We start from the raw sequence: 6,000 nt of genomic DNA on the forward strand, positions 1-6,000 counted from the left end.
CATTGAGGCCTGTCAACCATGTCATCCCAGGCAGACAGATACTGGATCCCCTTGAAATGACACCAAAAACTAAGTCAATTGTTGGCATCAATTATTTTTTGTTGGTACTGTGGTACTGTTCTTAGTGAAGGCAGGATGCTGTTTAAGGCTAGGTTCATACCTGCCTGGGACACATACGCTGAGGGCTCAATCATGTCTCTCTTCATATAGTCCAAGGAGTTATGTTTCAAGCCATTCACACCAACATGGACAATGACAGAGTCATACTTGTCCCTACTGTGGAGAGACTTAAGCATGTGCCGTGATGTGGCGGATTCTGGCATCTGACAGACAACTGACCATAATCTTCTCCTTGTCGAGCCTGGTGAGGGGGACATTGGTGTGTCTCACAATTGAGTCGCCAGTGACTAGTACATTTGGTTCATTGTTATGCCATATGGGCTGTGTTGGTTTATTGTTATGCCTTACAGGCTGCGTTTGTGAGACACTGGTGTGTTGTCTGTTTATGATGTGTTTGGTGCTATGTGTGGAATGTTTGTGAGTGTGTTTTGGAGGTCTCTGCTATTTAGATTATTTTTCATTGAGGTCCTTTGCATACGTGTGTGTGTGTGTGTTGTGCTTGGCTATGTGGTGTGGTGTTTGAGATGGCAATGTCTTCTTTGTCAGGAGTACGGACTGTGATGCAAGAGAGCATGGATTCCAGGTTACTGATACAGATGGATTTCTCGCAAGTAGAAGAATTATGTGCTAGGAGAAGATGGTTGTCAGTGAACATGAGGTGGTTGCTACACTGTCTCAGTATTCCCATGTTGACCATAGGTTCATAGATTCATAGATTAGTACTAATCAATGAACCTAAGTGCTAAAACCAAAACTAAGAGGCTTAGAACAACAGACAAATTTAATCAGGCTACCAACAAGCAGTAATAAATGCAACAGGATAAAAGCACTTGAACATTTAAGAGCAAGCAGCAAAGCAAAATAAGGTACTAAAGTAGGAAGAACACAATTACAGCAAAAGCAGCTGAATAAAATGTAAAAGTTTTTTTTTTTTTTTTTTTTTTTTTTTTGAGAGGGAGGAAACAGAAGATAATTCAAGATTAAGAGGGCTGGCCTTCCCAAATGCTCTCTCTGTACACAGTAGAATCAGTTGATGAGACAGGACAGGGAGGAGTGTCCAAAAATCAAATTTACACCAGGGGCGGGCAATTCCAAAGACCAAATTTCAGAAAACAACACTTGGGTGGGAGAGTGGGGAAAAACAAAATGCAGATAGAGACCAGAAATATCCAATCAAGCAAATAAATAAAGTAGTACAGTTTTGTTAACCATCACTGAAACAGATCACGTGCAAAAAAAAGTATACTTTTATCAGCTTTGTGTATCCAGATGGTTACAGAATCAATCACAGCCAGGCTACAAGGAGCAGGAGCAGTTCTGATACTTACTGAAGGCTCTCCTAGCATTGGAAGATGCTGACATCTGTGCAGTCATGGAAACTTGGTTCAAGGCTGCAGAGAGCACCCCTGCCTTACCAGGCTATACCTCATTTGATACATTCCTACCCCAAAATTAGGTTGGGAAGACTAAAGGTGGTGGAGTTTCTATTTTCATTAAAGACAAGCACACCTCCAGACTGGTTTGCCAGCATGATGCAGTAGAACTTCTCCAGGTGTAATTCACAATTGGCAAGACACCCATCCAAGTTATAGCCAGCTACAGATCCCCCTTCATGACTCAAGACACTCACTCCTCCTACCTGGACCTACTTGAGTCCATCAAGGTACCCCCCAACACCCTGATCCTTGGTGACGTCAACTACCCCACCATAAACTGGGTGAACTATTCCTGCTCTAATGCACTCACCTAATGAGTCCTTACTTCATCAGTTCTAAAGCGCTAGACCAGCTTGTCTCATCCCCCACAAGGGGAGATAGCATTCTAGACTTGGTTCTCACCAACCTGGGTGACCACTGCACCACCCCCATAGTAAGTTCTTCCCTGGTGAGATCAGACCATCGGTCTGTGTCATTTGAAGTGTCTATCCCATCCAACATCCCCCTCCCAGCCATAACCAGGCTAAAATACTTCTCAAAAACTGACTACAACCTTCTAAGGGAAGGTATCAGGTTCACATCATTGCCCCCCTCAGAGGATGCAGACAAATATGCTGAAAACTATGCCAGTGTAGTATACATGCACTTGCACAACTGCATGGACTCCGCCATACCCAACAGAACTAAAACCTGCTCAAGGAAAAACAAACCTATATGGTGGACAAAATAACAAAGGAATGGACCTTTCTCAACTTCACCCTCTTCATTTCAAAACAACTTGCTTCTGGAAATGGATCATTTGCAGGTCATTGCAAAAATACCCCATGCAGTTAACAGTTTTTAAAAATGTGAGACCTTTGGAGAGGAGTCATAGAGCAAACAGGATGTATTATGATCCTATGATCCAAATCCAGACACAAAGTAGACTCAACATGAATCATGAAGAGGTATTCTATTTGTCAAAAGATGGGTAAGGAAAGAGTATCTAACTTTTCATTAGGTGAATGTGTTCCTTGATATGAATCCATAGGAACTACACAGGGGTTCTATATTTATGTGGGAAAAGTATGTGGAATTTTTCAGTTTGCTGTACAACACTGAAATATTTTCTTGCAAATATTTATAAACCAAAACTCTGTAAAATTTGGAGAGTTGTAGATAGTAAAATCTGTGATACTGATGTTGCAGCATTCTACAGAAGGCCTGCATGCATATTTGGGCCCCTCCCTCTGTAAAAACTGAGTGACTTGCCCAAATTTAGAGAGCACTTGATCTTGAATTTTCTGTGATTCTACCAAAGGTGTCAGTGAAGGTGAACTAACACTAGTGATTCCTCTACGACTGGATTTTATAACGCAAAATTGTGTTATCAAAGGTGCAGGCACATATTATTGGGAAGGCAATGACATTTTTTTTGCTCTTTCTTGCCTGGTTTCACACCAGACCTCTCTTTTCCCCTCCATTTTCAATTCCACTGAGCAAAATTAGTATACTCTATTCTGGTAAGGTTTCACAACTTATTCTGTTAAATATGATAAAGCTGTCAGGTCTTCCACTCTAGTAGCTTTATTAAATTTCAGATGATACTGACAACACTATTACAATGTGGCCCCAAACAAGACTGTGTTGAAAATGAAATCTCTAGGAGTTATCTGTCTACTGAAAACACACTTACTAACTAGATCTGAACAGCAAGACATTCATCAAAAAGGTGTCAATAATGAAAATGCTTACAAAAAGTTTGATGAAATATTGAATAAATTACAGCTATAACTAAGATCAAATAACATTAATACACGCTTATAAAGAAACACAGTTAAGAGACTATGAAATTTCAAAAGATGAGAAGTGAAGCAACTGCATATCAATGCAGTTTATATGGGAGCCTAATGCCAGTGCATTCTAGCACCCGCACAGATGCTAGAATAGTGGTAGCCATTACATAGACATAGGAAAATTGTTGGCTAGACCAGTGCAGCTTTGCTTCCAAATAAACACAAATGTTAAGATTTGGTGCCACACCCTGCTTTCCAAAATAAGATGCGACTCTGTAAAAAGCTGAGGCTTTAACAATGTCTGACATCAAGATCAGCTATCTCTGGCTGACAGTCTGTTAACTATGCCAGGATTGTGCAAAACCTTCCAGATGATTGCATTTCTGGTAATCTACAATGCCATATTCCCTACAGTGATGTAGGCCTCACACTTCTCTCTTTATTTCTTGTAGGAGGCCAAAATGAATACCTGGCACTGGGGCAGCACTTCAAGTTAGGCTCCACTCCCAGAAAACAAAAACAATGCCAGTGTAAGGTCTGCTTTATGATTTGCTGAACACAGCAATAATCTGTGGGTTATGTGATTAAGGTATTAAACATGGAAACTTTCCTACAATGCTTGGTAGACTTAAGACAGAACTGTGCGAGTATCAGAAAAGATTAGAGGATGGTCAAGGCTGAGTGAACACATTCAGACTGGTGCATGACATCACGGGATGCATCAGTTAGTGATACATGTGCAGAGATCAGTGCCCCACCAAACCACAAAAGACCATCAGAGTTCTAAGGCCTATGCCACTGGATGATGTTCCTCAGCATGCACCTCTAGCATGTGAAACCCCTTTGCATTATGGGGCATTTTTGTTATAAGGACACTTATCACCCCCAACGGAGCATTTGTAGGAAGACAGGACCTGTCAAACTATTGCCAGAACTGTCTAATCTTATCCATTCCTTCTAAGAAGGGGTGGATGGTAATGCAAGTCAAATGCAAAAAAACTCTCATAAATGACACATGCATCCACTTTCACAAAGCTTGTATGCTCAGTCCCCCCCCCTGCCGCCCAGTGTTATTCTCCAGATCTATAACAGGCAGACCACAGCACAGGTGTAGCCCATTCTTGAAGAGAAAAGGCAGCTCTCAGTCACTCTCTCTTCTCCCTTCTGGCCAACCCTCTGATGTCCAAGTTCCTAGCAGAACAAACAATGCCTGCAGTGCAGTGAAAGACTTGTCTCTATGCAAAAAAGTCAGCTAGGAATCACTGAAATGTAGAGACAAAAGCTAATTTAGTTAAAAATGAATGAACTGGAAATCCCACTAAAATATGTGACAATGTTTACATCAAACTCTTGTGGACTCCCACAGGAAAAAAAAAAATCTTTACTCTAGTTCAAGGTAGAAATTTCTGTAACCAAGAAGGGTACAAATGGATCAGAGGGATTGAAATCTGGGTCTGAAATGTGAAAATTGCTTAGACAACTGTGAAGAATCATTTTCTGCATTACAGCAGAAGACAAAACGCGGACTGCTTTATTGTACGAGCTGGATAATGTTAAATTCTTTATCCATGTGTCTTTCTTTGAAGAAGCTGAAATTGGAGAAAATTAGATACAATAAAAAATTGTGTGAATCTTGGTCGGTGCTGAGTAAGGGTAATGTACTTATGGACATCCATTTAAAAACAAATACTTACAGTTTTGTACTACAGTCTGTTATACAGAAAATGACACTTAGAAAATGAGCACAAGGCACACACACAACTACTTTCTGGAGGAGGGCATAAGGTGGTCATGGCAGTCTAACATTACAGTACATTTTCTACTGAAAACAATGCAGTAAACGTCCTACTGAAAATAAATACTGCAAAACACTGGAGGCATTAACTAATCTTAAGCATTAGCTGCAGAATGAACATAAATACACCTGCTTTCTTGACACTGGTTAAGTACTACTCTCTTAGTAGTCTTACTATGTGTACATATTGTAAATACGATTTTAAAATGAGTGTTTTAAGGTTTAAAGCTTACTGCTTCAAATTATGAACTGAGCCATGTTGTACCACTTCTATACATGTATCTACCAATTATCACACAATATAGTCCATCTTACTGCAACTGACTTCACTTACTACGTTTAGCATACAACTGTATCTGTAAATTTAACTCAAGTTGTGACTGAAAAGGATCAGCAGACCAGCTTGCTCACCTAGTTATCAATTGTAAAATAATAAACAGCACTTAAAAGTAGAAGACGAAGCACCAGAAAGCATTCATACAAATGTCTATCTGTGCATTACATGTAGACCCCAGAGATTTGACAGCAAAATTGAGAGAACACAAGTCCAGGTTCCTTTTTATCACTGATGACTGAAGCAGAATATTGTGTGCAGCACAGAACAATTGTGAGAGGCTGCTGTGTGTGAAGCCCCTATGTCATCCCACAAAAGATGCTGCACTTCAAAGCAAACGGTCAATGGAATGGGGGAACAGAGAGAAACACATCACCCCAACTTCCTTCACTGGTACTAAGCCAACATATTTGTTCAGATGTGCACAAGGAACACAAAATAAAGGAATCATCACATGCTGGACCCAAAAGATATGCACAGACCTCAGATAAAGGTGCTATGCTGCTTCCAGGAAAAGAACGGACCGAAATTCAGTCTGTA

General features: G+C 40.4%; 1 protein-coding gene across 1 annotated transcript in view; it reads right to left on the reverse strand.

Annotated features, from left to right (window-relative positions):
* Nucleotides 1-6,000, reverse strand: part of LOC122787719 (WD repeat-containing protein 62-like) — a 1,689,893-nt gene that overhangs the window by 1,292,594 nt on the left and 391,299 nt on the right. The window lies entirely within an intron of this gene.

Source organism: Protopterus annectens, chromosome 1.part0 (genome assembly GCF_019279795.1).
Source record: "Protopterus annectens isolate FY-2018-M chromosome 1.part0, PAN1.0, whole genome shotgun sequence".
NCBI lineage: Eukaryota > Metazoa > Chordata > Ceratodontiformes > Protopteridae > Protopterus > Protopterus annectens.